Consider the following 20,955-nt stretch of genomic DNA (forward strand, 5'->3'; position numbering starts at 1 on the left):
TAATCTGCTCAGATCATATCGTATTACTTGTAAATATGTTCTCTAAGCTGACCATTTGGCACTGGATAACCATTTGGTGTACTCTTCCCTGGGTAAGATTATTCTTCCTGGTTTCAGGAGTCCTTAGTTGCCTGTAGTTCTTTGTCTGTAGGTGAGACCTTGTGAGCATTCCCTCTTCCTCGTTATGTGACATCTTTGTTTGGCTCGTGTGTAGGCGGCTCTGTTGGTGAGATTTCATGGGTATAGCTGTTGACGCTCCTAGGAGACACACTCTCACAGCAAACTCCCTGTTTTCCTGGCTCTGACAATCTTCCGATCCCCTCTTCCCAAACAACCCCTAAGCCTTATGTGCAAGATTTGTGTTATAGATATATTGGCTGGGATTGAACTCTACAACTCTGCGTTTTTATTGCTTGTGGTTTTCTGTGACAGTCTCTATGTGTTGCAGAGAGAAATGGAGGGGCGTGTGTCCGAGGCAGCTGGTAAGCCTGTATTTGACATTGGAATTTCCAGCATGCAGTCACACTAGAAGACAGGAAACAGTGTGCAAGAGGAACGATGACAAACTCAATTGCACACAGGTGCAGAGGACATGTTAAGTAGCTGTTGAGCTGACACATATTAGCATCAGCTCTGTAAGCATAATTATTGGTCAAGGGCAGATTGTTGTAAAACAGCTAATAAACAGGAAACATTAACTTCCTTCACACAGGGCCTTTGCAAAACCAATATTAAGCCTGTGTGCTCTGTACATGTATTTTCTCCAAAGCCAATTAACCTCTTTATTGGAAAACAAGAGCTTCGTTATTGTTGAACATGGCAGCTAATCCTTCACAAGAGATAACTTTCATTGAACAAGAGTAGAATGAGTTGTGTTTCTATCACTGACTGACATTCCCATACAATTAAAAGAAAGATTAATTGTTTAATTTCCCCAACATTGGTGTCAGTGAAGGCTAAGAGATCCATAAAACTAAAAACTATAGTTTTTCCATCCACCCAAGGCCAAGGGAGCAGAGCAGATTAAATTTTCTATGGCACATATCTTTCCATTGTCCTGATCATCTAAAGAATGGTTTGTTTATGAAATCAATTTTTATCATATTTCTTCCACAGAACTTTGAAGGTTCAGACCGGGACAGACCTAAGCCTGAATATCTATCAAATCACTGTGGCATTCCAGACCCAGACTTTTGGCTGATATCAGTGCATAGGAGATGCCAACAGAGAAGAATAGCAAAAAGAAAGTGAGCAATGAACAATTAGTAAATATGAAAGGCTGAAGGTATATTTAATAATAACAGCTTATGCATTCAAGTCAGTCCACCTGGGACTGTAAGAGTTTTGTGAGCAATAGTGAAAAGTTGTTGACGATGCTATATTTGCTTAGAAATCAACTCAGCAAGACTCTTAAGCCCCAGAGGCCAAGAATGAGCATGGATGTTATCTCTCTTTCTCTTTCTCCTTTCTCTCTCTCTCTCTCTCTCTCTCTCTCTCTCTCTCTCTCTCGTGTGTGAGTGTGTGCGCGCGCGCGCGCGCGCGCGTGTGTGTGTGTGTGTGTGTGTGTGTGTGTGTGTGGTGTAGTATTCTTTATGACTCAGCACTTGGCCTCCTTTCTTCTGTTTTCTGCAGTCTGTGGGATTCCTCCACTCCATCGTCTCCTTTCTTGCTCTCTCTCAGACTTCTTTCTTCACATATCCAAATTCGCACTGGTTTGTTCAACATTATGTCCCAGACCAGCCTCTGGAGTGAGACCATTCAACAGAACAGTGTGATATGGCTTTGATTTCAATTCTAATATGAAATTATCTAATACAAAGCAATGTGTAAAAGTGTGAGATCAACTAATTTTAAAGTTTGTCTGGTATTTGAAAGCCCATACATCCTTCACCCTTGATAGTGCATTGCATTCAGGCTAGCCACATGTGGTCAGAGACTACCTAAGACTCTGACCATCAGGTCACAAGCCTTGCACCTACACCAAGGAATTACACATTTTTCTACCAAACTTTATAAACAAGAAAACTAGACATTGTAGCCAAAAAGAGCCATCATCATCAGAAACGGTAGCATATGTTGAACATCTGCCCATTTGAAAAGTAGTTGTGGATGGAAGTTTTTAATCTCATTCTGCCTTAGTAAAAACGGACTCCTTCATCTGGGTGGCTAGGACACTATTTGGTAGTGATGGATCAGAGAGCACACAAGCTTGCTTCTCCAAGGAGCCTCCTGCACCTGAAACTCTCCAGTTACATTCTTGAGAGAAAAAAAATTAAGCATGTGGACAATTTATGCCGAGAAAGAAAACCGAAGCCATTCTCCTGTTTTGTTGGTATTTTCCATCACGGTTTCTAAAAATTACAGCTTTGGCTGTCTTTAGAATTTTACAGTCTCTGTAAAATATTTGTGATGTCTGTCCCCAATCCTCCTTTTAAATCTCTCCACTGGGAGGAGATGTGCACAGCACACCTTATTAGTCAGTAAGCCCCGTGGGATGTCCTCTCTTTCAAGTACTTTGAAAATCTCTTACCTCTGTTCTGCCATTTCTGGCTACTTTTATCAAAGGGAGGAACATAATTCCCTGTGTCAACTTTGTGATCTAGATCACAGGGCCTGCTCTAAACTGGGCTTATCAAAGACAGCCCACACTATCTGTTAGAATGCGCGTTGGGAAAACTGTGAGTGAAGTGGGGGAGCCCCCAGTTCAGGAGTATATGAAGTAGGAAAGCCTTTCTATAATTAGATCCCTTAGAGGGGATCTTCTCCACGTCTTGCAATGATTTTTTTTTCTTTTACCACAAGATTGCTTTAAGTCAGGCTCTGCATCTCCGTGCACCTAGGCGTTAGTTTATAAATCAATAGCTACTTGACATGGAAACCTGAGAGAGAGAGAGACAGGAAAATGCAAACCGGAGTGATAGGAACCGTGGCCAAATTGAGATTAATCAAAAGTGAAGAGAAGCCTTCTTTAAAGTTACAGTAAGCCAAAGGGGAATTAAGACTCGTTGAAACTTTCAGCTCTGTTCCTTTGCACCTTAAGTCATGAAGTGAAACCGGTGATGACCTACAGCCACCAGTAGCCCTCTGAAAGTCAATGTCCGGAGCATTGCCCCCTCTTGCCCTGACCCCCATGACCACCCTGCGGCAGAATCCACACATGTGCAGACACCAATTTCCAGCTACATTCCAGACAGCCTTACTGTGGTCCTGTATGGTAAATGTTAGCTAAGGAGAGAAACGGTGGGTTTCTCAGGCTGCTAGGAAAGCCAGTTTTTACCCCAAACAGCTGCGATGCCAGACTGACTTTTAACCTCCCTTGTTGAATACAGGAACTCTTGGCAGGACTGCCGCACAAGTAGCGCAGGCTCTGTGGGGTTACCATTATAGAAACAGACTTGGCCAGCAGGAAATGTTTACATCCTGCATGAAACCCTGATGTTTGACATGAAACCGGAGCTGTTCACTATGGGTTCAGAGAACAAAAGTCCCCATCTTTGAACTTTCCTCTTAGCCCAAACAAACAAACATTCCCCTTTCCTTTCCGTCAAATACCTCAACCCTGGCTACTGGCTCCGCTGAACTTTTTCATACTGTGCAAACCCAGGAAACAAACAAGCTCTGGGCTCTTTTTCCGGTAATGAAATACACACCCCTGCCACCAAGGAACGGCGCTCAGCTTGGGCTGAGCCTGGCGATACCTTAGCCATCTCCTGAGTATAGCAATTATAATTTAATAGAAACAAGCCGAGCTTCACGATACAAAAGCAAGGCAGGTTCTGCCACGGCGGAGTTTGAGAATCCAAGGAGTTGCTGCGGACGGTCATTGCGGCATTTACCAAATACACCGTGATAAAGAATGACTGTGTGGATGAGGGACATGAAAGAAAGCTGGGCCAAAGCTGAGCAAGTGGAACCCGAGGGTCCTGCAGAAAGCGGCACCGACCTCTAGCTTCTCTTGGCAAGGTTACAAGCACAGAAAATCATGGGAAGCTAATTTCCAACCTGTAACTGAAAAGATGGAAGGAGACTTACAAAGCCCCCATCCCCAATCCCCAGAAAGACAGTGAGTGAACCGATGCCTCTTCTCCCTTTACTCAACAGTTTAAAAACAGTTAAAGAGCTGGAGAGAGAGATGAGGGCACAGAGGGTCACATTCCAATGTGGCTGGCACGCGTCTTTAAAAGCATCTATTTTATCTTCCGTAGGTAAAAGGCAGGGCCCTTCAGAGACCATCCCATTTCCTTGTGACTCTTAACAAGCCTCTCTGATTAGACACTATTAGTCTGTTTCTTTCCTGGGATGACTTGCAAATGCACCTCCACTTCCTAAGTTCAGAAGGGCCAGAAAGGAATTCAGGCAGCCAGAAAGAAACTGGGTCATTATCTGGATTTTAGAAGCGTATGTGGGCAAGGGATGGTTGGAAAGCCTTTGGGTCCTGGGATGGCGGCAAAGAAAAGTGCCTTTAGTGCCGATTACTTGGATTTTAGGAACGTGTTTCATCTCTCTGAAAGTCCCTTCCCCCATAAGGGACTCACTCAGGACCTGAGAGTGTAGCAGTAAGAAGTGTCCGGGTTTCCTTAGATGCATCTGTGGTCGTTGAATACCAGAGAAGGAGACTGCTTCGTATAAAATATCGGTATTGCCGGGTGTTGGTGGCGTGCCTTTAATCCCAGCACTCGGGAGGCAGAGGCAGGCGGATTTCTGTGAGTTCGAGGCCAGCCTGTTCTACAGAGCAAGTACCAGGACAGCCTCCAAAACAATACAGAGAAACCCTGTCTCGAAACACACACACACACACACACACACACACACACACACACACACAGCACAAAACAAAAAATCGGTATTATTTCTGCTTTCTTAATTCTAATTAAATGATCATTTAAAAAAGTCATAATCATTAGTGTTGCCATACGTTTCTGCTATAACAATTGTTCACAAACTTTATAGTTTGAAACCACACAAATTAACTATATTAAGCTTCACTGGGTCAGAACTTTGACCTCAGACTCACAGGCTTAAATGAAAGTGTAGGCAGCATCACTTCCTGGAGGAGCGGGGGCCAGTGTGTGTCTTCCCTCTCTCTGTTCCCTCTCTCTGTATAGACCACCCATGTTTCCTAGGCTCTCTTTCTCCCAGCTTCAAGTCAAAGCCACGGGTTGTATTACTTGATCATAGCCAGGGACGATTTGTGATTCAAAGAACTCATGTGTTTACACTGAGGTCCCAGTCCATAATCACACTTGCCTCAGGAGGGGTCACTGTATTCACAGACTCTGAGAACAGGACATAGACATCTGTGGGAATGACTACCACACTGTCCAGAGAGGTAGAATTTTATAAAAGCTGTTTGTCACAAGAACACACTTTAGCAACTTTGACTCGAGTTTTAGAATGCCCATGGACATTTCTAGAGCTGACCTCAGTCCTCCACATAATTCTCTTATGTCAAAGGTGGTAATCTGAAAGAATATTGATTAAGTAATTGGCATTGCAAATGTCACTGGCTTTTAAATCAGGTTATGTTCAGGATATTTTGATGAAACTATTTAAAGTTAATAGGATATATTAGGCCATAATTGTTGATTACCCTAACAGCTAACTTCAAAAAATCAGATAATTCAAAAACAGTAAGAAAAAACTATGCATAACTAAAATGTTGTCAAGTATGTTTTTGGTTACCTTTCTTAACATATTTAAACAGGTTGGTTACTCTGTTTTTGCATCAAATTATGCCACCCAATTGCATTCAGTACACCCTAGGATGCTGCTGTAACATATTCTAGGCTCCAATCTTTCCTAATTGTTTTCTCCTGGGATTCTCCAAAATTTGGTGATAACGTGCTGTTACCTATTTATTCATATACCTTTATATAAACGCCATATTCTGATAAAGCACAATTTACATATCCAGGCCCAATGTCTTCAAAATTTTCATAGGTCAACTCATTACCAATGTTTCATGAATAAATAAAACCTGGTCCTTCAGAAATCTTTCTCATTCACATTTTCTTAGATACTATTCTATTGCTATGAAGAGACACTATGAACAAGGCAACTATTACAAAAGAAAATTTAATTAGGGGCTTGAGGGGCTTGGTTAGTTTGGAAGTTTAGTCCATCACTATCATGGTGGAAAACATGGTGGCATGCAGAGACAGACAGAGAGAGACAGAGAGAGAGAGAGAGAGAGAGAGAGAGAGAGAGAGAGAGAGAGAGAGAGAGAGAGAGAGAGAGAGATCCTGGTGTTGGCCTTTGAAACCCCAGTGACACACTACCTCCTTCTCACCCTTCCAAATAATGGCACTCCTTGGTGACTAAGCATTTAAATCTATGAGCCTATTGGACCATTCTTAGTCAAACCACCGCATGAATTAATGGCAATTGCCCTCTTTCTATTGCCCCCTAACCGAAGTCCCCATTCCATAGTACTCTTCTGTCTCACACTCACCATGCAGAACCCACGATAGCTTCATCTCTCATGTCCATGAGACCTCTTCTCTCTCTCACTGCCATGCTCACTACTCCCCTGACCCTGTCACCGCCACCACCATTGTCACCATCACCTCTCACCTTGATTATTGCAATGGTTCCTAAATGGGCTTCTTGATTCCATTTTTTTTTGCTTTCTCCTCTGTGGTTTCCTTGTGCTTATAAAATAAAGTAAATTTCATGTTATAGGTACAAAGCCTACCCCCATGAATCAGTGGTATAACACTTTCCCAAAGAAAAGCAAAATATTTACTGACACAGTAAATGCCTCTATAAATATACTTACTGAGTATGTTGTCTTAAAATATATTTGCTATTAGTATGAGAATGGTGTGTGTGTGTGTGTGTGTGTGTGTGTGTGTGTGTGTGCTATCTTAAGTGGATTTGTGGTCTATAAAGAAGCATTTTTGGTAGTAAGTATTTTCAAAGATATATTTCTAGCAATGCCAATGAAATGCCATGAGAGACTAAAGAAAGGAAAGGGAAATGTTTAATGTGGAATCATTGCATTGGTTATGCTAGTGTATGCCCTAAAGATAACAACATTGAATGCAATTGGGAAACTATTTTTATCAAAAGTGTTTGATAAGCAATATAACTTGGATGAAGAAAATACTAGGAACAAATATATTTTCAGAAAATAGTGAGACTTGTCCCCAAAATGATAAGTGGGTAAGAATTAATGCACTATGTACAAAAGTATGTCTACATGGATTAGAAATAACAAATTGGAAAGTTATTTTAAAGATGAAGTTAGGTCCTAAATTCCTAGCTTAGGGAACTGAATGTATGATGGTATTCATAATTAAAATACTGAGTAGGATGTGTTTGACAAGCATAGGAGAATCTTGAAACACAATGTGGAAAAGAACAGCTATAATATTCATTTGAAGATATTCAGTAAATAATTAAAAATGTGAATCTATATGTCTTTGTACACTAGATCCCCATGGAATGTTTATCTAGTCATGGCAATGAATAACTATTGAGTGAATGAATAAATGAATGAATGAATTTAGCCTGCATTGCAGTAAATTTTACAGGATTCAATTTGTCAGGGTCAGAGCTATTCAGTCAATATCACACCCTCTACTTGCTGAATGGATTACAAATAATTTGCTGCGAGCATAGTTTTAAAATCTCACCAATTGTTTTGTTGAAAAGGGTAGATTGAGTCATGGCATTCTCACTTATGTTCCAACTTGATTTTCTGAATGAAAGATAAATAGGAGACTGAAGTGGTATTTCCAAGAAACACAAGAGATCCTGATTGCAGACAGTTCTGGTGATGTCTTCAAGTATGAGGTTTACCCTGTAGTAATGTGGTACAGAGAAAATAAGAGAAGGGTTGAGTATCCAGTGATTTGGCAGAGGAAGCTTGCAGGTGAAAGGAAGTTATCCCAGGTCATGGAGCTGATGGGAGCACAGCTTGGGATGCTCTTGGCTGGGACGATGACACTCACTGTCCTAGTAGATCAAGGAGGAACGCTTTGAGAGATGCTGTCAACACATGGACAGATGAGGTCACATTACTGTCACTTAAGGAATGATCACATTGGGAAATAAGCCTCTCTTTCACCTAAAAGAAAGAAAATCACTTCTGTTTCATGAGTCAGTGTGCTTAGCACGGATCAAAAGACATAGAAATAAAAACAACTATTTAATAAGGCTGGGAATCCTGAAACATCTACTGGTCAAGGCTTTTCAGACCAGCCTCCAAAGAGTGAGACTGCTGACACCTCAACCACATGTGAAGTGCATACAATACAAGTAAGGTATATGCCTTTGTCACTCGAGGTCATGCTGACCTTCTTGATGACGGACACAAACACTCCCTTGTAAGTTAGTCATCACTTTCTTTGAAATTGGCAACTGTTTCAGCTTGAAGTTTTGTTCAGAACAGGCATAAGGAAAGCTGTGGAAATGCTGTATTTGTTTATGTAAGGTCAGACTAACCCAGAGGTCTTTAAGTACTCCAAAATGGGAAAAGTTTACATGAGCCCATCACTGTGTGATGATGGTGAAAAAGATAAGTCTTTCTCTGCCACCCTATACAAGGTCACACTACACCTAAGGCTAAGTGCACTCTACTGAAATAGTAACCACACAGAGGAATGGAAGATAGACTTGAAACACAGACATGTCTGGAAAGTTATAAAATATTTTCCAGAATATACGAGAAACAAATTTCTCCGTGGAGAGGTGTGTCAAGAGAATATGACTTGAAGGAATCATAAAAGAGAGCCCTCAGTTCTAAAGTTTAGTGTCTCACTGACTCAGGTCTAAACAGTCAGCATCTGTCTGGGTGTAGAACAGACCACTGGTCTGAAAATTAACAATTAATTTTATATTAAGTTGGCAGACTAGGAACGACACAGTCAATAGTGCTAGCAAACAGCATGATTTATATATTACTTTTAATTAAACATGAATTCTTTAAAGTTATTTAAAAATGAACGCACTGAATTTGGTTCCCTCATCATACATATTTTAGTAGGGTGATAGTGGGTGCATTTTTATAATTTTGTTAAAGATAGTGTTCACTGGTCCCACCTTCCTAAATACCAATAGATGGATCGAAATAATAACCACAGAAATAAATGACACAAAGAAGATTTTCAACTGCTGATAATTAAACTGAGATAAATTTGATATTTTAAGTCACATTTTAAAAAAAGAACAATGCATTATTTAGAAGCAAACATTCTCTTCTTTTTCCGCCTCAGTATTAAATGTTTGTCAGCTTTTTAATAGAAACTTAAGTTAAAAACTTATGACTAAGTGAAATTCAGAAGGGGACAGAATATATCTATAGATCAAGCTTGCATTAAAGGTATTCAGCAGGAAGGCTCACTTTTTTTTCTCCTCAGAGTGGTACTTTCTTCCCTTTAGTGGAGGTCAGTTTGGGAATATTTAGAAAAATGGCAGATGATTAACTTCAAATTGAGCAATTCAATAAAATTGAGATACATTATCTTAAAGCATTGATTTCCTGAAAAGGACGGTACAAAAGATTATGTGGTAAAGAAAGCATGAATGAGGACACAAATACTGGAGGAATTTACTTCTGCAAACGTATTGATAAACCGCAAAGTTGAACAAGGTGGAATTACACTATAAATATTTAACTTTAGGAATGTGTGAGTAATAATAGATCTCTAAATCTAAGTTGCGTTCTGTGAATTATCTCATGCATATTTTATTTAAGAAGTAGTAATAGAATACTTATTAATTTCCAGGCACTGTGCTAGGAGACAGCAAGGAAAAGATGTACATAGTTTCCAGTCACCTGGAGCTTACAGGCCAGTGAGGACGATAGATAACCACGAAATGACAGCCACTTGTGTGCAATTACAGCCAACACCCAAAGGCTTCCTAAGAAAAGAAAATGGGTTTATCTCGATAGATCCTGGCTTTCCGAGAGAATTCAGACACTGTACAAACTTCCATGTTTAGTCAGAGTTGAAATTACTCTGCTTAAAGTGACTTTCAAATAACAGATGTTGAATAAATGGGAATAAAATCACTGTCAGCAGCCACAGGCAGCATGATTAACCTGAACGTTTTAAAAAAGAAAAGTTGGAGAACAGAAAGCAAGGGGTTAAATGGCAAGAAAGTAGACAAGGGACTTGAGGGTTTAGATTGTATTAAAGACCAAGAGCTTTTGTGGGATTTAAATGGAATGAAATGATCATTTTTCCTTTCATAGGAGCTTTCTCCCACTATAACAAAGAAGATCCCTTAAAGGAAGAGCATGGGCATAGGCAGGAGAGGTAGGAAAATTTTCCCTTGTGTTAGAAAACTACAGTTACATGTTAGGTTGGATGGGAAAAGTGATGGCCATTTAGACAGCACAGAGTTTCAAAAAACAATTAGAAAAGAACATATTATTCTTTGTCAAATTAATATATGCTACTTAGAATTTTAAGAAAGTGTAAGTATCATTTATACTGATTTGTTTGTGTGTCTGGGACAGCTTGAACTATGGAATTGAACTGTTGGCAAGATAGGAAGAAGCTGACAGAACTGATGGTAAATTAGAAAGCTGATGTTGCAAGACAGCAAGACAAAGGCAAAGTGAGCTTGCTAAAATCAGAAGCTAAGTCACCCCACAGGAACTGCCCAGGGACGCCGGTTCCTAGGATAGTCACTGGAGATGGTTACCAAGTGTCTCTTTTGTCTCTGTTTCTCAACAGCCAAAAACCGTAGCTGGAAAACTGTGTTTCCCAATTCACAGACCCGGGATAATAGCTATGGATGCAAGTAGAAGGAATATTTATTTATCTTCAGCCTTCAACATGGATGCGGTCTCCTCCTCTAATGAGGACTTTCCCACATTGCACTTTCTGGAATTCATAGGACAACGTGGAACAGTCATTCTTTTTGTCCACCATGTGAGTCCCTAGAATCGAAAGATAGACTCTACAAGCAGACAACTTTACCCACCACTGTTGTGGAATAATCTTTTTGTATACTCTAAGATTTGTCTCTCAGATTGGTTTAATAAAAAACTGAATGGCCAATGGCAAGGAAGTATTTGGGGGGCAGAAAGGACTCTGGGAAGAGGAAGGTCAGAGTCATGAGGAGACTCTAGGGATGCAGAGCAAGCAATGTGGGTTTTACAAAGTAAAGGTAATGGAGCCATGTAAAGGAACCTAGATTAAAAGACATGGGTTAATTTAAGTTGTAAGAACGTGTTAGAAACAAGCCTAAGCTATTGGCTAAGCTTTCATAAATAAGAAGTCTCTGTGTGCTTATTTTGGAGCTGCTTTGAGGGACAGAAAAATCTGCCTATATACCATGCCATCTCTCCCACCCTGTTACAACATGTATTAAGGAATTAGGTTAAATAAATGAGCCAGAAGAAGAAAGGCAAATGTTGTATAGCACCACCCAGAAGTGTGTCTAATTAAGTTGATTTAACAGAAGAGAAACAAACATAAAATGGTGATGAGCAGAGACTAGGAAGGATAGGAGAGTGGAGCTCTCTTATTTGACTGCTACTAAATTCTGGTTACACAGTAAAAATCAGATCTGTTGCTAAGTAAAGACCATAGGACAATATGAGGCATACATCTCAAAACGACTACAAAAGAAGGATTTTCAATGTTTTTATGATAATAAAATAATAAATGTTTGAGGACATAGTACAATTATCCTAACTTGAATATTACATAATATATGCACACGTTTGATAACTTTGTAGGAAAGTTAATGTATCAATTAGATAAATTGAAATAGTTGTAACTCATATAGCATTGTTCAAAAGTCATCCAAGTGGTATTAATTTTGTTTTTGCCAGATATTTCAATGTCTATGAATAAGTATTCCACAAATTGTTTTAGATCCTTACTGCCATATTCCCAAGTGCCAGAAAGTGACCAGTTAAGCCCATATCTTGGGCATGCAATTACTCTGTTAACAGGTCCATGGCTAAAATACATCAATGTAATAAGCAACAACAGCTACAGAATTTCTTGCTTTAACCTGTGGTAGCTCTGAGATATATTCTGCCTTAGGTTATTCCAATTTTGCCAATATATATGTGCCTCAATTGACAGAATGTTTTATAGTCATATTTTCTTTTGCAGATTGCTATAATGTCTGTTGTGATACTTGGAATGAGAAATATCCCTTCTAGGCTCTTGCGTCAAAACCTAAGTCCCCATTGGTGCCAATATGCTAGGAGGTTCTAGAACATTTAGGAGGTAGGATCTAATTGAAGAAATATCACCGTGGGGGCATGCCTTTGGTTGTACCTTATTGTATGAAGATACTCCATGAGGTGAAGGAACTTCTACCATATATTGCACCATCATGAAACCACGGACTAAAATTTCTATAACAACAAGCCAAAATATCTCTTTCCACTTTTCAATTGTTCTAACAGGGTTTTCCTCACTGCAAACAGAGAATGCATCTTTCTGCATGACAGTGGTTATGTACTTACGATTCATGACCTCTTTGGTGGTCAACATGACCCTATCAAAGGGGTCATATATCAGATACCATCACTGCCATCATCATCTTCATCATCATCATCATCATCACCATCATCATCTTGGACAATCCACACACAACCCTTGTCCTGTGCTGAGCATGTTCTAATGAGTAAGAGATCAATTAAAAGATTAAATTAATGCAATTGAATCTTCACATTGGTTTAATAAACTAAAGTACATATCTAAATTTTTAAATATTTGATTCTGGACATGAAAGTGCCTTTGGGTTAGGGTTTGATCTCAATTTTATTTGCCTCTACACTTTGCTTTGACATATTCAGCTATTGCTAAATAAGAGAGTCTGCTATTAGCTAAAGCAAGCAAAGTTCAATTATTATTACTAATGGGCCATTTATCTTTCTCATCTTAATAATTTAAAACCTTGTTCCTAAATGAATACTTTTGCAATGTCTCACTACTTCAACATAATGAATCTGTTTCTTAACCAAATGAGGGGAAATAAAATGAGTCTTCTCACTCCCTCAGTAGTACTGGGGGGGTATTACAAACCCAGCTCATTATCAACACTGGCCTGTAACCACTTAGAAAACAAATGTGGGAAGATGTGGACCAATAGGGGTGGTTGTACTCTGAACTCCCTGGGTACAACAGGCTTGTGTGTATCTCTGCTCACACACTAAGTTGCCTCCCTCCAACCTTTTCCTTTTTCCTCTGCTACTCCTTCCCAACGCCTCCAGTGCTGGCCACAAAAGATTTTCTCTCCTCATCTGACTGACAACACTGTGTGCTTTGCTTTCAAAATGAAGAAACGGATCGTACATGTGCCGTGTTCCCCTCTGCAGAATATTCTTTCGTGGAATGGCCTCCACTAAAAGCCCTGTGAGTAAGACTACAGGGTGCCTCTTGGTTATAACTTTCCCCCTAACCTCGGCAAGCTTTTGTGGGTATTGGTACAGATGACAGATACGTGGTAGATATTGATAGTTTTTACAAACTTTCAGTGACAATGGTTGAGCTGGCTTTTAATTGCTATTGAAATACTGTCTTCTGGACATGACATGGATGCTGCACTCACGAACTCACAATAGTGACGTTACCTGCACAAGGTCAAGCTGACACTGTGAGTTAATAGCCCAACAGGCAGCTGGCCCTGATTGCCCTGGGTGAGTTTCATTTTCTCTCAGATGTATACTCAGTAGTGAAGTTATAGGGTCTTACCCCAATTCTCTTCCTTTCCTCTCATTAAGAAATTCTAGTCTCCATACTGATTTTCCTGAGGAGCGTACATATTGATTTCCAAAGTGTCTGTACAAGTTTGCACTCCCACCAGCAATGGAGGAGTGTTCCTCTTACTCCTCATCCTCTCCGGTATAAACTTTCATTGGTATTTTTTATTTTAGCCATTCTGACAGGAGGAAGATGGTGTCTAAGAGTTGTTTTGATTTGCATTTACCTGATGACTAAGGATGTTGAACACTTTCTTAAGTGTCATTCAGCCATTTTAGATTCCTCTCTTGAGAATTCTATATTTACTTCTGTACCCTACCTTTTAATTGGATTATTTAGTGTTTTGGTGACTAGCTTCTTGAATTCTTTGCATATTTTGGAAATCAGCCCTCTATCAAATGTGGAGTTGGTGAATATCTTTTCCCAATCTGTGGTCTGCCGTTTTGCCTTGTTGACTATGTGTTTTGCCTTACAGAAGCTTCTCAGTATCAGGAGGTCCAATTAATAATTGGCGATCTCAGTGTCTATGCTACTAGTGTATGTTCAGGAAGCGGTCTCCTGTACCAACTCGATCAAGGGAACCTCCCACTTTCTCTTTTAAGAGGTTCAGTGTGGTTGGATTTATGTTGAGATCTTTGATCCATTTGGACTTAAGTTTTGTGCATGGCAGTAAATACGGGTCTATCTGCAGTCTTCTACATGCCAGCATCCAATTAGGCCAGCACCATTTGTTGAAGATGCTTTCTTTTTTTCATTGTATAATTTTAGCTTCTTTGTCAAAAATCAGGTGTTAGTATCAGGGTTTTCAATTCAATTCCATTGGTCTACCTGTCTATCTTTGTGCCAATACCAAGCTATTTTCAGGACTATAGCTCCATAATAGAGCTTGAAGTCAAGGATAGTGATGCCTATGAAAGTTCCTTTATTGTATAGGGTTGTTTTGCCTGTCGTGGGACTCTTGTTTTTCCATATAAAGTTGGAAATTCCTCGGGAAAATGGGAATCAGTCTACCACAAGATCCAGCAATTCCACTCTTAGGCATATACCCAAAAGATGCACATTCATACAACAAGGACATCTGTTCAACTATGTTCATAGCAGCATTGTTTGTAATAGCTAGACCTTGGAAGCAACCTAGATGCCCCTCAACTAAAGAGTGGATAGAGAAAATGTGGTACATTTATACAATGGAGTACTACTCAGTGGAAAAACACAGGCAAATGGATGGAACTAGAAGAAATCATCCCGAGTGTGGTAACCCAGTCACAAAAGATAAACATGGAAACATGGTATGTACTCACTGATTTATGAGTTCTAGACATAGAGCAAAGGGTTGCCAGCCTACAATCAACACCACCAGAGAAGCTAGGAAGCAAGAAGGGCCCTAATAGAGACATACATGGTCCCCCGGAGAAGGGAAGAGGGACATTTCCTGAGCAATTGGGAGCATGGGGGGAGAGGACATGGAGCTAGGAGGAAGAGAAGGGGAGAAGAGGAGGGAAGAGGAGGATATGAGGGAGCAGGAAGACTGAATCAGGGTAAAAATAGAGGAGAGCAAGAAAAGAGATACCATAATAGAGGGAGCCATTAAAGAGAAATGTAGCCCTAGGGAAATGTCCAGAGATTTACAAGGATGACACCAACTAAGAATCTAAGTGATAGTGGAGAGGCTACCTTAAATGTCCTTCCCATGTAATGAGAATGATGACCACCTTATATGCCATCCTAGAACCTTCAGGCAGTAGCTGGTGGATGCAGAAGCAGACACCCATAGCTAAAGACTGAGCTGAAATCCTGGAATCCAGCAACAGAGAGGGAGGAGTGATGAGCAAAGGGATCAAGACCAGGCTGGTGAAACCCACACAAACAGCTGACCTGAACAAGGAGGAACTCGTGGACCCCAGACTGATAGCTGGGAAACCAGCAGAGGACTGATCCAGACTCCCTGAAGGTGGATGTCAGTGAGGAGGCAATCTATGGGGCCTCTGGTAGCAGATCAGTATTTATCCCTAGCAAAAGAAATTGACTTTGGAAGCCCATTCCCCACAGAGGGAGGGGTATTCTCTCAACCTAGACACACAAGGGAGGGTCTAGGCCCTGCTCCAAATATGACAGACTTTGAAGATCTCCCATGGAAGGCCTCACTCTCCCTGTGGAGCAAAAAGGGGAGGGAATAGAAGGTTAGTGGGGGCAGGGGAGGAGAAGAGGGAGAGGGAACTGGGATTGACATGTAAAACAAGCTTGTTTATAATTTAAGTTAAAAAATAGAAAAAAAAGAAATTCTAATCTCTATTTCTACCAACAGCATTAAAGTATTTCCTTTCTTTCTTATGTCTCACAATCTTCTCTCTTTTTGACAACAAACACCCTAATAGTTTGGAGATGATTTGATTCGATGACTTTAATTTCTGCTTCTTCAATGACTGCTGATAAAACTTTTTCATATATTTGTTGATCATTTTTCATGTGATCCTTTTCTTTCTTTTTTTACGAAATTTAAATTATAAACAAGCTTGCTTCACATGTCAATCCCAGCTCCCTCTCCCTTCCCTCCTCTCCTGCCCTCCCCACCAGACCCCCCAGTTCCCCACCAAATCTCCACTCTGATCCCCAGGGAGGGTGGGGCCCTCCATGGAGGATCTCCAGTGACTGTCATTTCACCCAGGGCAGGGCCTAGTCATTTGATCTTTTGAGAAAATTCATTCAGTTCTTTGTTTGTTTGCTGTTCTTGGTTGATCTTTTGCAATTCTTCTGCTGTGTTTGGGGGTAGTAAGCCCATATCCTAGTTATCCTTGGCAAGCAATGAATTGTTTCTGCAGTTCATCTTTTTCACTGTGTAGACTTTTTTTTAAATTTTTGTTACCTTACTTTTGGAGTCATATTCAAATAATCAGTGCCAGACGATATGGGCTTTTTTTGTTTTATTCTAGTACTTTCAAATTTCTGGGTTTCATTAAGCTTTTGATCCATTCTGTAAACACTGTAAATAAAAGACCTAATTTCATTCTTCTGCACGTGTATCCACACATTTTCTAATATCATTTGTTAAGAATTTAAACCTTGGAAAATATATGGAGGAAAAGGAGCCTTTCTATGCTTTCATTGGGAATGTAAGGAGGCACAGTTTCTATGGAAAATGGTATCGAAATTACACAAAAAATTAGAAGTTGGACTAATTTATCATCCAGAAATCTTGGGTATCTGTCCAAAGGCAATGGAGGTAGTAGCAAAATACATATCTACACTTACATGATTATGCCAATATTATTCTCAGCTGAGCTATCAAAACAAATAAGTGCCCATTAACATGATGTGAACGTGACCTAGGAAAGTTCATGAGTTGGAGGCCTAACCTTCAATGTGGCAGTGTTAGGAAATAAGACCTAATAGAGAGCATTTTAGGTCATGGTAACACTACCCTTGAAAACTGATTGATGTAATTTCCATGAGAGTGAATCAGTTATCACAATAGCAAGCTATTCATGCAGACCCTTTCTCTGTTCCCATTTCACGAGCACTTGCCTGACCCTTTGATCTTTCATCATTTTATCGGGCAATGCAATTACTCCCGAAAAGCCAGCAAGATGGCAATATTATCCTTTTGGACTTTGGAGCCTCCAGAACACCAAGCCAAAATAAATTACCTTTTCTATATAAATTATTCAGGTTCAGGTGTTCATTATTTGCTTTTAATTTTAATTATGTGCATATATGTGTGTAGAAGAATGTGTGTGTATATGATGTGTATATGTATACATATATGTATATGTGCAGGAGTAAAAACATGAGGTTGGATTTACAAGTACTTGCATGCGAACTGATATGCTGGGAGCTGGACTTGTACCCTCTACAAGAGCAGTTTATCCTTCTACCTTCTGAGTCTTTTCTCTAGTCTCCTTCTCCCTTAAGTTTCAAGTATTCAATTACACAAACATATAATGCACTAAGACATCAATTGAGGAATGAATGCATAGCCCAAACGTGATATGCATACATGCATATTGCTATTGAATAACGAATAAATGAAAGAAGTGCTGCCATTTGTTCCAATATGGGTGAACATGGGGGGCTATATGATAAGTGAAAGAAGCCAAGAAAAGAAAGACAAGTTTATAGTTTCACTTATATGTGGATTTAAGAAAAAATTAAATATTAAATTCATTTAAGTGGATTTATATGGGTTTTTCCATGGCTTAGCGACCAGGTAAATAAGGGGATGTTTATCTAAACGATGCAAAATTGCAGCTTTAAAGTAAGTCATGGGATCAATGAATACAGCCGGACAGCTATACTTAATAATACTATACTATGTAGTGTATACTTGACATTTGTTAAGCAATTAAGTTTTTTTTTTGTATTTCAGAATTTCTTTTTTTCTTTCTTTTCCTCTTTTTTTATTCAATTTAAATTAGAAACAAGTTTGCTTCACATGTCAATCCCAGGCCCTCTCCCTCCCTTCCTCTCCTACCTCCTCCCCCTTCAACCCTCCCCCAGCTCCTCCCCCAATCCCCACTCCACTCTCCTCACTAAAGACAAAGTAACTACATTTGGTACCAGATAATTAATTAAATACATGATTATCTCACAATATATACCCATATCAAATCATCACAATATACACAAATACACTTGAAATGAATGTAATTTTGTTTGTCAAGTATATATCAATAAGACAAAACAGTTGATTGTTATTAAGTAAAAATGATTAAACCATGAGGAAATAAAATATTCAAATCTAACCTAAACTGAGTAAAAGTAGAATAACTGTCTATTAAAGAAAAATTATTAAAAAGTTCCTCAGACTTAAAGGAAGACTAAAAATTACTTTTGCAAGAATGTTCAAATTTATCTCACAATATGCAAACCTGGCTTTGAAAATCCTATCAAGTCTAGTAATTTCTGGGAACTTTTATTTCTCAAACCTCCAAGGGTCACATTATTTATACTATTTTGTGTATTACAAATTGACAGTAACTCCTTTCCCATATTAAAGAACCTATGTTTTGTTAACATAACTGGGGGGGGTTTCTTTTGGGAACTGGATAGCAAAACATTAATTAAAAATAAATATAAAACATGCCAATTTTAATCTATGGGACCTTGGGTAGTAGATCAGTATTTATCCCTGGCATACAAATGGACTTTGGGTGCCCATTCTACAACGAGAGATGCTCTCTCAGCCTGGACTTTTGGGGGAGGGCCTAGGTCCTGCCCTGGATGATATGACTGACTATGGACACACCCATGGAGGGCCTCACCCTCCCTGGGGAAAGCAGTCAGGGGATTGGGAAAGGAGCATGGGAGGATTGGTGGGAGGGCATGGGAGGACCGGAGGGAGAGAGAGAAGGACCTGGGATTGGCACGTGAAGCAACCTTGTTTCTAATTTAAATTTACAAATAAAAAATTAAAAAATCCAAAAAAAAACACATGCCAATTTTAATTTAAAAACAAAGATGGCAAATTAAACTGAAACTTCCTTGGCTGACGAGAGACATAGGATTGTGTGGTTTAAAGCATTGCTTCTTGACTGACATGCAATTCTTGAGGGTCATGATTAAGTCCAGTTTTTAAGCCACTAAGTCTGCAGCCAGTGCTGCCTGCTCATAATCAACAAAGGCAATTCTAATCATTCTAACTGGACCAGGCTTATTCTGACAGGACATTAGATGATAAGGAGTAATACCTTAAATTAATGGGATATGAATATTTATTCAAAAGTACTAATGGAATTTAATCAATTAAGATATTATTTTAATTAAAATTATAACATAATTTTAATATATTATTATAAACATTATGTAAGTCTCTTGAATCATAGATTAATTTATATTAAAAAAACCAGAGTAACTCAGGTTTGAAATAAAAAGGAACTGACACACAAACAGTATTTGTGTCTAGAGTATGCGTAAGAGAAAATATTTGTATCTTCTAAATTTAGTTTATACACTTATCACAATGGTTTCTAATTGCATTCATTTTCTTTCAAATGTCATGTTTCATTTTTCTTTACAAGTGAATAGATTACATTGTATATGAATCACATTTCACATTTTTTTTGAGACAGGATTTCTCTGTGTAACAACTCTGGTTGTCCTGGAACTCACTTGGTAGACCAGGTTGTCCTCAAACTCACAGATATCTACCTGCCTCTGCCTCCCAAGAGCTGGGATTAAAGGCATGTGCCACCACAGCTCAGTCACATTTTCTATTTTAAGCATTCATTTGTTGACAGGAATATAGCCTAACTCATAAAATGTGTGATGCATATATAAACGATTAATAATCTCAAGTTCATTTAAAATAAAAAATTACTTTTAACCAAGTTAATAAAAGTAGAATTGTGAATACAGAGAAGTTGATATTCTCATAATTGATACTATATGTTTTAATCATAGCTGGCCAGTGTTAATAAAAAGATTTTTAAAATGAACAAACTTGGTATATTCCATACCTAAGAAATTAAGCCTGACACTGAATTTACATGGCCACATGTAAAGATATACAATATATATAGTTTCATGACATTATATTGCATATGTTATAATACATGCTAATGAAACTATGTGAAATAAGCAAGTGAGAAAAAAAAGCATGGGTTCAATCCATCAGTTAGGGTTCATTTGTAGTAGGCACAAAAGCTGGTTTGACTGAGGTGAAACCCAAAAAAAGCAATCTAGAGACAAGGTAATGCTAAGAACCAGCAAGGAATACCTGATCTTTCCCATGTTGTCTATGGAAGACAAGTGAGCTGAAAATGTTCTCCGTTTCCAACCCCTCCTCCCATGTTTCTGTCACTTAGCTTAAGACTCAATGTTTTAGAAGAAATATACTAATTGTTCTGTCTTGATTTAGCTGCCAGTCTCCTGGCTTGAAAAGAAACAAGAAGCTTAATTTATGGCCCCACAAAAACTAACGACAATGGGCAAGGGTCCTGAACAGGACATTAGTAGTTGTTGAATGGCGACAAATTCTGGATAATTCTCAACAATGTTAAATACTCATTGTTTTCAATTTCTCGCCATTATTAAAATCAGTAATGTATGTTTGTTTGTACATGTATTATGAACAAAAGGATAAAATAAAAACTTATATAATAGCATAGTTAACAGCCTCTACCTGACTGGTTACAATTTTAGTTTATTCTAGGACTCTGTGTGTGTGTGTGTATGTGTGTGTGTGTGTATGTGTGTGTGTGTATGTGTGTCTGTATATCCACATTTCAAATAATGAGAAACTCCCTTGTTGTAATTAAGACATAAAAAGTGTGAATTT

General features: G+C 39.0%; 2 long non-coding RNA genes across 2 annotated transcripts; one reads left to right on the plus strand and one right to left on the minus strand.

Annotated features, from left to right (window-relative positions):
- The first annotated feature begins 3,687 nt into the window (after positions 1-3,687).
- Positions 3,688-12,681, plus strand: LOC121141917. The gene is made up of 2 exons (XR_005878868.1): positions 3,688-4,063; positions 10,689-12,681. It is a non-coding gene; the product is annotated as an uncharacterized LOC121141917 (long non-coding RNA).
- On the minus strand, positions 6,573-12,524 carry LOC121141916. The gene is made up of 3 exons (XR_005878867.1): positions 12,443-12,524; positions 7,638-7,804; positions 6,573-6,650 (listed from the first exon to the last, which is right to left on the minus strand). It is a non-coding gene; the product is annotated as an uncharacterized LOC121141916 (long non-coding RNA).
- Positions 12,682-20,955: the final 8,274 nt, after the last annotated feature.

This window comes from Mesocricetus auratus, unplaced genomic scaffold (genome assembly GCF_017639785.1).
Source record: "Mesocricetus auratus isolate SY011 unplaced genomic scaffold, BCM_Maur_2.0 Super-Scaffold_100008, whole genome shotgun sequence".
NCBI classification, from domain to species: domain Eukaryota; kingdom Metazoa; phylum Chordata; class Mammalia; order Rodentia; family Cricetidae; genus Mesocricetus; species Mesocricetus auratus.